At 45.2% G+C, this 14,808-nt stretch overlaps 1 long non-coding RNA gene across 2 annotated transcripts in view; it reads left to right on the top strand.

The window, feature by feature from the left end:
• LOC142740762 (uncharacterized) overlaps nt 1–14,808 on the top strand; it is a 66,081-nt gene that overhangs the window by 36,073 nt on the left and 15,200 nt on the right. Inside the window, exons 1-2 of one of the 2 annotated variants that reach the window (XR_012880874.1) lie at nt 8,135–8,197; nt 10,918–11,004. This is a non-coding gene — a long non-coding RNA (uncharacterized LOC142740762). Of the gene's footprint in view, nt 1–8,134; nt 8,198–10,917; nt 11,005–14,808 lie in introns of those variants that run through there. The other variant, XR_012880873.1, reaches the window with a different exon arrangement.

Here is a 14,808-nt window from a genome sequence, read left to right as displayed (position 1 = left end):
GTCCTCACTGGTCAAACTTAGGCTCCTCAGTTTCAAATCAGTCGGTCTTTCTCTCTTTCTATCCTCTTCGACAGCAGCTTATATCTCCTTCCCCTCCTGGCAACAACACCTCTCCTCTCTATAACACGCAGAGCTCAGGTCACGCCAACTTCCCGCCAACACAGAACATGGACTGGCAGGTTAAATCTTGTATTGTCACAGGCGTGATGATGCACGCATGCTCATGCTTCCCGCATTACCCTGTTAAAAAGCGTTACATGTTGGGCACTGCATCCTGGCTTCATAAATTTTGATGTTTGAACAAGCCAAGCAACTTGTCCTACCTGGCTAAAAAACAGTCAAGAAACGCAACTACAAACTGCAATTTGCACACAACGTCTTTGTTGTCAGATAGACACCCTTCTTTTCAATGGAGAATTTTGGAGCATATCTTCTCCCATACATTGCCAGACAATGGTTGGTTTCACCACTGCACAAGTGCCACCTAGTAGAAGGATAAAGAAACAGTAGCAACAACATCACGTAGCAGATCAATAGCATTTCACCAATGACGCAGTTACATTGCCACGAGGGCATAAAATACCATAACACTTGAAACCTCACGTTTTCCCCTTTTAGTTATGGGGATGCGCCTCTCATACATTACATGTATATGGTGTCAGCTCCGCAGTGCAGGTGAGTTGCCACAGAACTGTAACTGGCCAATTTGTAGCAATCTTAATCCTAATTCCAGTGACTTTTCCATGCCAAAGGGTTGTGTAGGGTGTCAATGCTCCTCCTGGTCAACTTTCTATTCAGAGCTTGAGGCGGCTAGGCCTCCATGCAAAATCTGTATCAAAACCTCCGGATCTGTCCCTTAAAGAGGCTCTGTCACCAGATTTTGCAACCCCTATCTGCTATTGCAGCAGATAGGCGCTGCAATGTAGATTACAGTAACGTTTTTATTTTTAAAAAACGAGCATTTTTGGCCAAGTTATGACCATTTTTGTAGTTATGCAAATGAGGCTTGCAAAAGTCCAAGTGGGTGTGTTTAAAAGTAAAAGTCCAAGTGGGCGTGTATTATGTGCGTACATCGGGGCGTTTTTAATACTTTTACTAGCTGGGCGCTCTGAAGAGAAGTAACATCCTCTTCTCTTCAGAACGCCCAGCTTCTGACAGTGCAGACCTGTGACGTCACTCACAGGTCCTGCATCGTGACGGCCACATCGGCACCAGAGGCTACAGTTGATTCTGCAGCAGCTTCGGCGTTAGCAGGTAAGTCGATCTTACCTGCAAACGCTGATGCTGCTGCAGAATCAACTGTAGCCTCTGGTGCCGATGTGGCCGTCACGATGCAGGACCTGTGAGTGACGTCACAGGTCTGCACTGTCAGAAGCTGGGCGTTCTGAAGAGAAGAGGATGTTACTTCTCTTCAGAGCGCCCAGCTAGTAAAAGTATTAAAAACGCCCCGATGTACGCACATAATACACGCCCACTTGGACTTTTACTTTTAAACACACCCACTTGGACTTTTGCAAGCCTCATTTGCATAACTACAAAAATGGTCATAACTTGGCCAAAAATGCTCGTTTTTTAAAAATAAAAACGTTACTGTAATCTACATTGCAGCGCCTATCTGCTGCAATAGCAGATAGGGGTTGCAAAATCTGGTGACAGAGCCTCTTTAACTTTTGAGTGTAATGGCAATTTTAAGGGTATGTGCACACACACTAATTACGTCTGTAATTGACGGACGTATTTCGGCCGCAAGTCCCGGACCGAACACAGTGCAGGGAGCCGGGCTCCTAGCATCATAGTTATGTACGATGCTAGGAGTCCCTGCCTCTCCGTGGAACTACTGTCCTGTACTGAAAACATGATTACAGTACGGGACAGTTGTCCTGCAGCGAGGCAGGGACTCCTAGCATCGTACATAACTATGATGCTAGGAGCCCGGCTCCCTGCACTGTGTTCGGTACGGGACTTGCGGCCGAAATACGTCCGTCAATTACGGACGTAATTAGTGTGTGTGCACATACCCTAAGGCATATAGATCCTACAAAGTGTGAAGACTACAGCTTTTACATTATTTTGCCATTATTATCATCATCATCATCATCACACCTTTCCTTGTCCTTTTGATAATATAGCAGGGAAGGACATGTGGGAAAATTGATCGGTAGTTTAGTATTCGCTGTATATTTATACAATGACAACCCTGCTTAAGAATTGGAGTAAAATGATAAAGACAACGCATGAAGGAACAAGTAAGATGTCTGAGCGGATAACATGTCATGGATTGCCCTAGGGAACTATAGGATAGTTTTCAACAAAACTGCAGAGTGCAAATGAAAAACAAACCAAAAGTAGTTTATGTAATACATATCTCTCTTCGTCTTTCTCTCTCTCTCTTCGTCTTTCTCTCTCTCTCTCTCTTCGTCTTTCTCTCTCTCTCTCTTCGTCTTTCTCTCTCTCTTCGTCTTTCTGTCTTTCTCTCTCTCTTCGTCTTTCTGTCTTTCTCTCTCTCTCTTTCTTTCTCTCTTTCTTTCTCTCTCTCTCTCGTTCTCTTTCTTTCTCTCCTGTTCTCTCTCTTTTTCTCTCCCTTAACTTTATGTAATCTCACTAACTATTTTCTGGCGATATAAATTAATTTGCAATTCACAGGCTTTGAGATTATTGCTTAGTAGAAAAATCAGAGAGAGACACTGCAAACAGCAATCAACTGAAATAACGTTCCTTGACTTATTCTAAATTCCTCCATTTACATCCCAAAGGCCCTTTTACAATGATTAAACAAACATTCAAATGAACGCTCGTTCCCGATCATTACCCTGAAACAGGGCAACGATCAGCCGATGAACGTTCTTTCGCTGATCGGCCAGTTTATGCGGCCAATATAATGGTTGCTAGTCAGCAGCACATCTCCCTGTGTAAACAGGGAAATGTGCTGCCAACATGGTGGAAATGTATGGCGATGAATGATTGTAGTAACATAATTGATCATAGCTCCTTGTGAAAGGAGAAAACGAGCACCGATCAATGAGCTGTATCATTGATCGGCAATCATTTTCCCGACCCATATCGGGCCGTGTCAAAAGACCTTTATGTATATTTACTGTGTGCAACATTTCTCTTTAAATATTAGTTCTCATGGAGCTCCCGGTCAAAAGTTTGTATCTGTATTTAAAACGTCTTTCACAGAAGACAATGAAGTGTTTCATCAATCTGTAGAAGTGCAGTAGAACTTAAAGTGTAGCTAAACGTTTGACAAACTTCTGACATGTCATAGTGACATGTGAGAAGTTTGTATTAGTGGGGGTCCGAGCACTGACCCCCACCAATCGCTAGAACGAAGCTGCTGAAGCGCTCGTGTGAGCATTCAGCCGCTTCGTGTCTGTTCGGCTTTTTCCGTAAATAAATGTATCGTGTACAGACTCAATAGAAAATCTATGAGCCCGTACTCCGATACATCGGCATTCCGGAAAAAGCCGAACAGCCACGAAGCAGCTGAGCGCTCACACGAGCGCTTCAGCTGCTTCGTTCTAGCGATTGGTGGGGGTCTCAATGCTCAGACCCCCACCCATCCAAACTTCTGACATGTTGCTATGACATGTCAGAAGTTTTCAAACGTTTAGCTACACTTTAAGAAAAAAAGCAATCCAGTATTTAAAAACCTGTGAGTCCGCAGCCATATGAGGAAAGCTTGTAAAAGAGATGCTGCCGTAAATATGAAAATGTTTCCACAGGTATGTGGGATAAAGTAGTGATCATGGGGCATGTTTCTACACTTTCTCTCAGAAATCCCATTGAAGAACAGGATCCGACCTCACTTCAGTCTGAAATGGCTTTTTGCAGAGAAAAATACATTGCACTCAAACTCACATCAAATGTTTAGTGTCTTTCAAGAAAGTACATTTTGGTATAGAGGCCCATAATAAGTAAAATTTCCATTATCAGTTTTTAAAATATATTCAGATAAACTTTTGGTTTAGATTATACAAGAGTAATTCACCGAACAGAAGATGGTGGTGCATCCCAGCATCAATCTCTACTTTTTACCTGGACATTGTAAATTGTCAGAAACTGAATAAGCCGAATAGTTCAACTTCACTTACAGAAGATCTGTCACCTCTCCTGACATGTCTGTTTTTAGTAAATACTTGTATTTTCATGAAATACTAATTCAGGAACATATTTTCTTAGAACTCTGCCTTGTGCCATTCCTCTGTTATTCCTCCTAGAAATGTATTAATAAGTATACAACTGGTTACCATTCTCCCTGTCACAGTCTCACTCTGTCAGCACTGATTGGACAGTGTCAGTCTATGTAGGGACACACCTCCAACTGGTAACACCCAGCTGTCTATTTATTCATACATTTCTAGGAGGAATAACAGGAGATGCTACAGAATTGTTAATTGGAATTTAGATATTTACAAAAATAGACATGTCATATGGATGTGACAGGTCCTCTCTAAAAAAAAATTTAGAAACAAAAAACCTCTTAAAAAATTACCCCCTGGAAGATATCAGTATTCTTCATGCTAACTTTCACAATTCTCCTTGTTGTTATCCAGGATCATCACCTCCAAAGCATTATTAACCCCTTCAGGACACAGCCTGTTTTGGCCTTGTGGACGCAGCCGATTTTTTCAAATCTGACATGTGGCACTTTATGTGGTAATAACGTGGGAATGCTTTACCTATCCAAGCGATTCTGAGTGCACCTATTGGATTTTGGGGCCTCCTTTTTATTAGATTATATTTTCGGCACCATGTCAGGTTTGAAGAAGTCTTGTGGTGCCAAAACAGTGGAAACACCTCCAAAAGGCTACCATTTGGCAAACTACACCCCTCAAGGAATTTATCAAGAGGTGTAGTGAGCATTTTGATCCCACAGGTTTTTTGCTGAATTTTGTGAAATTAGGCTGTGAAAACTTCTATTGTTTTTATTCTTTTTTTTTACGGTGTTCATCCTGTGCTATAAATTATATATTTAATTTATTCTGCGGGTCGATGCGATTACGGTGATACTATATGTATATAGTTTTTTATGGTTTACGGTGTTTGCACAACAAAATCAAGGTTTTAAAAAAATTATTTTGTTTATGTGTTGCCATATTTTAAGAGCCATAACTTTTTTATTTTTCAATCAAGAAAGCCATGTGAGGGCTTGTTTTTTTGTGGAACAAACTGTAGTTTTTATTGGTACCATTTTTGGGTACATGGAACGTTTTGATCGTTTTTTATAAATTTTTTGTCCCACTAGGGACTTGAAGATCCAACTGTTGGATCGTTGTTATAATACCCTGCAATACTTATGTATTATACCTGTACAGCATAGACAGTATATGGAAGTAGCATATGTAAAGAATACATGATTCACATCCATTTCACACCCAAGACTTAGACTGACATACAGGTTAAGTACAGTTTAAGTACAAGTCCGTTAAACATTTCAGATAACATGTCTCACATAACTTAACTCGTGACTGCACAGTAGACATTATACAAAGTTTTACCCAATATAACATGCATTTGAGATGAAGAAGTTGTGGTTAAATTAAGTCAATGTGACAAATATAACTATGTAAAGTTAAAGCTGTATTCCCTAATTCCAACTATTTTTACATTGTTGTGATGACTAATCAGAAAGTAGAGAATCTATTCCTACCCGTAACCAGGGCCGGCCTTAGGGGTGTGCGACCTGTGCCATTGCGCAGGGCGCATCACACCAGCAGATGGAAGGGGGCGCTGCACTGGCTCCCTTTCCCTGCTTGTGCTTCCCGGGCCCGGCGACTCAGCAATGAGTAATGCAATTTTTATGTAAAAATTTTTTTTTTTTACAACTCCCTCCCTTGCTCCCCGCCAGACTAACAAGTAGAAAAGGGGCGGAGAAGGGGGTTCACATACGGGCCTCACATCAGAGAGGAGAAATGTTCCTTTCTCTCCTCTGCCGTGTGAAGTGAGCGCTGATTGGTGGAGCAGCAGGGGCCTCTGTCTGCTCCACCAATCAGCACAGTCTGTACTGCACTCAGGGCCCTCCCGCAGCTCCTCACTGCTCTGCTGCTGCCACATTTAAGACTCCTCCACGGACCTTCGGAGTCTGGTAAGAGCGGCAGCTTTAGGTTAATCTTTGTTCATTTATGTGCTGTGTGAGGGAGGAGGAAAGATTGATCTATAAATGATGTGTAACAGGATGTTTTTTTTTGCATAGATCGATTTTGTGGGGGAGGGGAGACTAGGTTATAAGTGCTTTGTGTGGGGGGGATTCTTTCTAAATCTATTTTGTGGGGAGGGGGACTTCTGTATAGTTTATTTTATGGTGTAGGAGCTTATTATGAATCATATGGGGGGAGAGGAACTTGGCTGCAAATGTTATGTACGGGGGAGAAAGGATTCTTTAGAGATAATTTTTGTGGGGGAGAGCAACTTGATTATAAGGGTAGGAACACACAGGGCGGATACGTAAAAGTACACAGAGTGTACGTCCTGAAAACCGCAGGGAATTCCACCTGAAAAACTGCACCACATTTTGGTGCAGTTTTTCAGGTGGAATGTCCTCTCCGGAAATAAAAAATAAAAATAAAATAATAATTTAAAAAAAGCTTATACTCCCAGCTGCAGTCATGGCGACGCGTTCCTCTCTTCTGAACGTAGCCCGGCCTCCTGCGATGACGCTGTAGTCCATGTGACCACTGCAGCCTTAGATTGGCTGCAGCAGTCACATGTGATAAATCGTCATCCCAGGAGGCTGGGCTACGCTCAAAACAGAATACTTATTGCTATGACTACGGCCGCGAGTATTACCTTTTTTTTTCTCATTTGAGATTTTTGCGGCGGAATGACAGCATTTCTGCCACAAGACATGACTTTGTTGCGGGTTTTACCTCCCATTGAATTTAATGGGGAAATCTTACAATACAAGAGCAGCGATTCTGCAGCATAAATTGACATGCTGAAGATTAAAAAAATGCAGGTCAATTTATGTACAGTTTCTGTGTGGACATGAGATTTGTTTTATCTCATCCACTTTGCTGCTACTATATTATACTGCAGATTTTACACAATGAAATCCGTTGCAGAGAATTCGCAGTGTTTACCTACCCTATATACACCCTAAGAGTATATTCACGTGTTGCAGCCATATTGCCGTTTTTGCATTTAATTTTCAATTTAATTTGGTGACAATTGCAGCAAAATATGAATGCAACGTGTGAATACAACAAAAATAAAATGTGTGGCGGAGTGGGGCTTAGTTATAGTTTGCTTGTGTGTGTGCGTGTGTGTGTGTGTGGGGGGGGGGGGGGGTGGACGGCTATAAGGCTAGAATTTTGGCATTAGGACGACATGATCATCAATTACAATGTTTCCCTATTAGACATTTTGAAATGTTCGCAAGGTTGCACACAACTTTTTTCTTCCCATAGTGTTATCTATGGCGGCATTATTCAGTGTATGGTCAGGGCCGCCATCAGGGTGGTACTGGGGGTATTGCAGTGAGGGGCCCGGGCATACATTTTTAAAAAAGGGGCCCGCACTCTGGAATTAATATACTCACGGCAGTGTGACTCTTAGGGTATGTTCACACGGCCTATTTACGGACGTAATTCGGGCGTTTTTGCCCCGAATTACGCCCGAAAATAGCGCCTCAATAGCGCTGACAAAGATCTGCCCATTGAAAGCAATGGGCAGACGTTTGTCTGTTCACACGAGGCGTATATTTACGCGCCGCTGTCAAAAGACGGCGCGTAAATAGACGCCCGCGTCAAAGAAGTGACCTGTCACTTCTTTGGCCGTAATTAGAGCCGTTATTCATTGACTCCAATGAATAGCAGCGCTAATTACGCCCGTAATTGACGCGGCGTTCAAGCGCCTGCACATGCCGGTACGGCTGAAATTACGGGGATGTTTTCAGGCTGAAACATCCCCGTAATTTCAGCCGTTACGGACCCCCGCCGTGTGAACATACCCTTACGATTTCATTTCGGTGAAAGGAACAGGTCCCATCACGAAGCAGGGGCCCGTTCATTACATCAGAATAAAACCGTAAGGGCCCGCTGGAGAGTGAGATGTGCCCACCCCTCCTCCTCCACAACAGCGTGACAGCGTGTGGGGAGGAGACAAGGGCTGGAGACATCACAGCAGCGGGAGTTATGAGCTCAGCCTCGGAGGATACGTCCAGCAGCAGCAGTTGTCGTCTTCTTCTTCAAACACAGTGAGTTCTAAGTTATGTCTGTGTCTGGCTGCTGCTGCCCGGAGTCTCCTGAAAAAATCTCCTCCTGCCCCCATAGAAAGTAAATATCTTACCCACCTCTGTATTATGTTAACACTGCAGCATAGGATTGTATCAGCCCTACGGCTCTTATCTCCCGTCCTGTGTAACATGTGACAATAAACCTGTCTTCTCCCTCTGTTTACCCAGGACAGGAGAAAAGAGCCGTTGTAGAGCTGATTGATGCAATCCTATGCTGCTTTCTATGGGGAGGGGGCAGAGTTAGATGATAATGGGGGCAGGGAGATGATAATGGGGGCAGGAAGATGATAATGGGGCAGGGAGATGGCACTGGGTAGGGAGGAAAATGATGCAAGAGTGGGAAGGAGATAATAATGGAGGGAGGATGGCACTGGAGTAGGGATGCACGATGCATCAAAACTTCGATACCGTTATTTCATGTATTTCGATACAGCTCAATATTGTAATACATGAATGTATGAGAGCGGGGCTGCGGCTGTGTAATACAGTTACGGACCCGCTCCGGAGTCCTGACATGTGCGCACCACCAGGATTATGTGATGCGGCCAGCGCTGCACTAATGAGCGGCAGCACTGAAAACAGAACATGGCGGGCGCTCTACAAAACACCCCCGCATGTTCTGTCTTCAGTGCCTGAACCGCCGCTCATTAGTGCAGCGCCGCCCGCATCACCTCGTGCTGACCGCGTGCGGGGCAATAGTTGTATTACACAGCCGCAGTCCCACTCTATAAAGGCAGAGATCAGAGAAACCTCTCCTCTCCGCCGCTATTCCCCTGAATGCTGCGATCACAGCGGACTGCAGCATTCAGGGGAAAATGAGAAGGGGGATGCCCCTTGGATCACACCACCACAGGAATCCCTGTGATGCGATTGAGGGACATACCATATATGGGCAGCCAGCCCAGGGTTCATTGAAGGACCCCAGGGCTGTATTACCATATTACCTGTTAGGGCATACTCAGGTCTGTCCTAACAACTGCCTGTGTACTATCCGTATATAGATATATACCAGTACATTAAAGTTTAAAAATAAAGTAAAAACATAAAGTAATGTTAAATGTAAAAAAAATACGCATACACCTTTTTTACAAAACACATTAAAATAAGTCTCAATACATAAAGTATACACATTCGGTATTGGCGCGGCCGTAATAACCTGCACAACAATTTTTTTGCGTTATTTATGATGTGTAAGCTGTAAAAAATAAAATAAAAACTTCTTTCACTTATTAATGTGGGGCACGAGGTGTGATGAATTTAACCTCCATGTGCCTCACATTAATAGTAATTAACCCCAACATGTACCTTACACATTAACCCATTAGAATTGAGGAACATGATGGGGTTAATTACTATTAATGTGAGGCACGTGGAGGTTAAATTTACCATCACACCACGTACCTCACATCAGAAATGGAAGAACTGTTTTTTTACTGTTGGCAAAGTATCGCTTTGTTATCGAAATCGCAATACTACACAAAGTATCGGTACCGAAGTCCAAATTCTGGTATCGTGACATCCCTCCACTGGAGGAGGCATTATACAATGGGGGGGGGGGGTGATAATTGGGTGAAAAGTGATGATATCTGAAGGGAGGGGAGAAATTATACATGGGGAGGGGTAGAGGAAGGAGAGAGTATACCTGGGTAGGGGGAGAAAGCTTATACCGGAGGCATAGTTAGCAACAGTCCTGAATTTGCAGGGACTGTCCTGAATCTACAGAGGCAGTCTCGGCAAATTACTGTCCCAGACGTGTCTCAGCCACTGCCATATTCAATTGTATCTGCATCCACAGGATGCAGATACAATTGAATACTATGGCAGAGCAGGAAAGTATCAGCTTCCTGCTCTGCCATTCACCCATCCAGGAGCGGAATCCCCGGCCAGAGAGTTGCCGACACTCTGGCCGGAGATTCCTCTCCTAGAGGTAGCCCCTGAGGTCACTGTCCATATATGGACAGTGAGGTCAGGGTCTCCTCCTGGACTGGAATTCCATGTAGAGAGTGTCACACACACCCCTGTAGTTAGCGCCGAACATACCCCCTGTAGATAGCACCCCCCTTGTAGATAGCGCCACACACACACTCCCCTGTAGATAGTGCCACACACTGCCCCCTGTAGATAGTGCCACACACTGCCCCCTGTAGTTAGCGCCGAACATACCCCCTGTAGATAGCGCCACACACACACTCCCCTGTAGATAGCGCCACGCACTGCCCCCCTGTAGATAGTGCCACGCACTGCCCCCTGTAGATAGCGCTACACAATCCCATGTAGATAGCGCCACGCACCCCCCTTGTAGATAGTGCCACACACAGCCCCCTGTAGATAGCGCCACACACAGCCCCCTGTAGATAGCGCCACACACAGCCCCCTGTAGATAGCGCCACACACAGCACCCTGTAGATAGCGCCACACACAGCACCCTGTAGATAGCGCCACACACAGCCCCCCTGTAAATAACTCCACACACAGCCCCCTGTAAATAGCTCCACACACAGCCCCCCTGTAAATAGCTCCACACACAGCCCCCCTGTAGATAAAAGTCTCAATGCTAAACTCTGGCCACAGGTAGGGGTCTGGTGGAAAGGTGTCTGCATTACCTAACAGGTCTGGTCTAGGATCTGAATTTTTTTCTGGTTTGGTGCCTGAATTAATTTTGTTGTGTGGTTTTTACACAGATAACGTGTGTGCAGCGTGTGAAGAGAATGCAAAAGCATCATCCAGGCATGCCTGTGGCGGTGGGAGATCTTAGAGACTACATTTTGGTGAGTGACTCTGCTGTGTATAGGGCTTCAGTGCAATGATTTTTGTTTATATTGCCCTCCTACACCCTGACAGATTATATATATATATATATATATATATATATATATATATATATATATATATATATATATATATATATACACACATACATACATATACACACAAACACACTTTCACTTTTTGCCCCCCACAGAGCCGCTGTCTCTTCCCTGTCAATCCACAGAGCCCCTGTGAGGTTGCGTCTCCCCCTGGCTACCACTGCTACTTTCAGTTCTCCCAGCCCTGGCACTTAGTCTCTCCACTTTGCCCTCCGACACCCACCTCCTGTCTCTGCCCTGCTCCTCCAAAGAGTTTTCTTTTTAATGTGCCCTACCTCCCGCCCCTTTACATTTCACCCCCCTCCTAATAACGAGGGGGCGGGGGCCCAGACTCATTGGCAATATGGGGCCCAGAAATTCCTGATGGCAGCCCTCTGTATGGTGGTATTATTTAGTCCGTGTATGGCGGTATTATTTAGTTATAGTGGTAGTATTTAAGCATTGTATTATTATAATTTGGGGGTACGGCTAATCTATGTATACAGATTCCATATTCTGGGATGGCATAGTATGCACTGTATCTCCCAATAGAACACATGAGTTTTGGGGAACACAGTCCACACCACCTGACACCAGGACCAGATTGTGCACTGGGCATCAATGCCAAGGGTAAATTTCACTATGAGCGGGATTCGCATTTATCAGTTGTGTGACTGATAACAATTACTTTTACATAAAAATTGCAGAGCAACGATAAGCAAAGTTTTTATCATTGATCATCTCCTTTGTTAACACTGACCAAATATCATTATAATTGGTCAGAACCTAGCAAATCATGATGATAATTGGCTAAACTAAATAGGCCTTTAATGCGAGCATATTCAGGCTTAGTGCCTAGGGCAGCGTGAGCTGTAAATACGGCCCTGCTAAGGATGCAGATACTGTTGAACATTATAGCAGAACAGGGAGGTATCTCCCTGCTCTGCTATGTACTAGGCCGGTGGTTCCCAACCGGGGTGCCGTGAGAACCCTCCAGGGGTGCCGCGACACTCCTCTGAACCACTGCCACGGACATGCTTTCTCTACTCCTCACAGCGCGAAGTGGATGTGAGGAGGAGGAGATTTTTTGCGGACCCCTTGTAGATAGCACCTCCTGACTCAGTAAATGGCACCCCCACCCCCCTTCCTGTACATAGCTCACTGAAGTTGCAGAATCCTCCTGTGGCTGGGGATTCCGCTCCTTGATGGAGTGCTTCATGTCTCCGTCCATATATGACATCAGGGGCAACTCCTGAAGCGGAATTCCCACCCACAGCATTGCCGACGTGGTGGCCAGTGATTCGGCTCCAGGAGAAGCCCCTGACGTAACTGTCCGTAAATGGACAGAGACGTCAGGGGCTTGTCCCGGAGTGCAATCCCCGGTCACAGCAACGCTGTGGACAGGGATTCCGCTTCAGGAGTTGTCCTTGATGTCACTGTCCATATATGGACAGAGACATCAAGCACTCCGTCAAGGAGCGGAATCCCTGGACACAGGGGGATTCTGCTCCTTCAGGGAGCTACAGTGGCGCAATCTACAGGAGGGGGGGGGTGTTATCTACAAGGGGGCTGTGTGGCACTACTTACAAGGGGGCTGTGTGGCACTACCTACAAGGGGGCTGTGTGGCACTACCTACTGGCGGGCTGTGCGGCAATGGGGGGCTGTGTGGCCCTACCTACAAGGGCTGTGTGGCATTACCTACAAGGGGGCTGTGTGGCACTACCTACAAGGGGGTTGTGTGGCACTACCTACAAGGGGGCTGTGTGGCACTATCTACAGGGTGCTGTGTGGCACTATCTACAGGGGGTATCTGTGAGTGGCACTACCTACAAGGGGGCTGTGTGGCACTACCTACTGGCGGGCTGTGCGGCAATGGGGGGCTGTGTGGCCCTACCTACAAGGGCTGTGTGGCATTACCTACAAGGGGGCTGTGTGGCACTACCTACAAGGGGGTTGTGTGGCACTACCTACAAGGGGGTTGTGTGGCACTACCTACAAGGGGGCTGTGTGGCACTATCTACAGGGTGCTGTGTGGCACTATCTACAGGGGGTATCTGTGAGTGGCACTACCTACAAGGGGGCTGTGTGGCCCTACCTACAGGGGAGTGGCGGGCTGATGGTCATTTTACTGTGAGTGGGGGGCTGATGGTCTTCAAGTGGTTTCCACTTCTGACCTCCAATTGAAATGAATAGGAGGCAGTAAATACCTGCGGCGCTCGTTTGGTGCTTTTTTGCCTGCGTCTTTTGCATTAGCTTCAATGGCTTAAAAAAAAATGCAAAAAAAAAAAAACCCCCATCAAATAACGCTGTCAATTAAAATTCAAAAGCAGATTTTTTCTGCCTTACAAAAAAACGCTGTGTGAACATACCCTAAGAGTGTAGTTCCTATTTTTAGCCGTTTTCTGTGTTTCTCGAAACAATTTTTGGCAGGGGTGCCCAGAGGATTTTTTTTTTCCAGGGGTTCCTCAAGTCCGAAAAGGTTGGGAAACTCTGTACTAGGCTACAGAGGTGCCTGCAGCCTATGAGGTGCAGGGACAGGATCCCTGCGCGGGTCGGCATGATGACATCACTGGATCACGACGCAAGGATGTTTGGGGGCACTCTACAAAGGAGAGGTGGGGGCTGTATGGCATTGTCCACAAGGAGGGGGAGGCTGTATCGCACTGTCTACAAGGAGGTGGGGGCTGTATGGCACTGTCTACAAGGAGGTGGGGGCTGTATGGTACTGTCTACAAGGGGCAGGTGGGGGCTTAATGGCACTGTCTACAAGGGGCAGGTGGGAGCTGTATGGCACTGTCCACAAGGAGGAGGAGGGGGAATTATAGCACTATCTACAGGAAGGCTGTATGGCACAATCTACTGGGGGCACTTTCTACAAGGGGGGCTGTGGGGGGCATTATACTGTGTGGAGGCCACTAAGCAGACATTATACTGTGTAGGGGCACTACAGGGGGGCAATATAATGTGTGTGGCACTTTGGGGGCATAATACTGTGTGGGCACAATTAGAGAACAAAATACTGTGTCCTTGAAGGGGTTATAATATATTATTAAATATTATTATTATACTGTGTGGGGGCACTATATAGGGCATTATACTGTGGGGGGCATTCTACTTTTTTGTGGGGTATTTTTTTATGATGGCGTGGGGCGCCGAAAGATAATTTCGCACGGGGCGCCATCTACCCTAAGGCCGGTCCTGCCCGTAACCCATATAAGTTTATTGAGCGCACATTACAGCTTGTGATTCTAGTATGATATGTCAAACCAAATTTTGTAATATTTCTCACAACATTTTAGATTGTAGTAAATATATTTGTTACACGTCATTAACCAATACTGGCTGATCCATTGGAAATTTGAAATGGTACCTTATCAGCCAACCCTATTTACAATACATTTATGGACAATAAACAAAGTGTTGGTGGGGGGCTGTCTAAGAATAAGCTTGAACATTTAATATTGTTTTTTGTACTCAATTTTTTTACATTTATTTTCGTGGCTTATATAGCACCAACATATTCCACAGTGCTGTACAGAGATTGGCACCAATCATATCAGTCCTTGTCCCTAATGGGACTTACAATCTAATTTTCCTATCTCAGACACACTAGGTCAATTTCATAGGAAGCCAATTAACCAATCACTATGTTTTTGGAGTATTGTAGGAAACCAAATAACCGGAAGGGGAGAACATACAAACTCCACTAGTATGTTGCCCTTGGT

This window comes from Rhinoderma darwinii, chromosome 2 (assembly GCF_050947455.1).
Source record: "Rhinoderma darwinii isolate aRhiDar2 chromosome 2, aRhiDar2.hap1, whole genome shotgun sequence".
NCBI lineage: Eukaryota > Metazoa > Chordata > Amphibia > Anura > Rhinodermatidae > Rhinoderma > Rhinoderma darwinii.
Note: the sequence above shows the minus strand (reverse complement) of the source record. Positions and strands in the feature narration are given on the sequence as shown.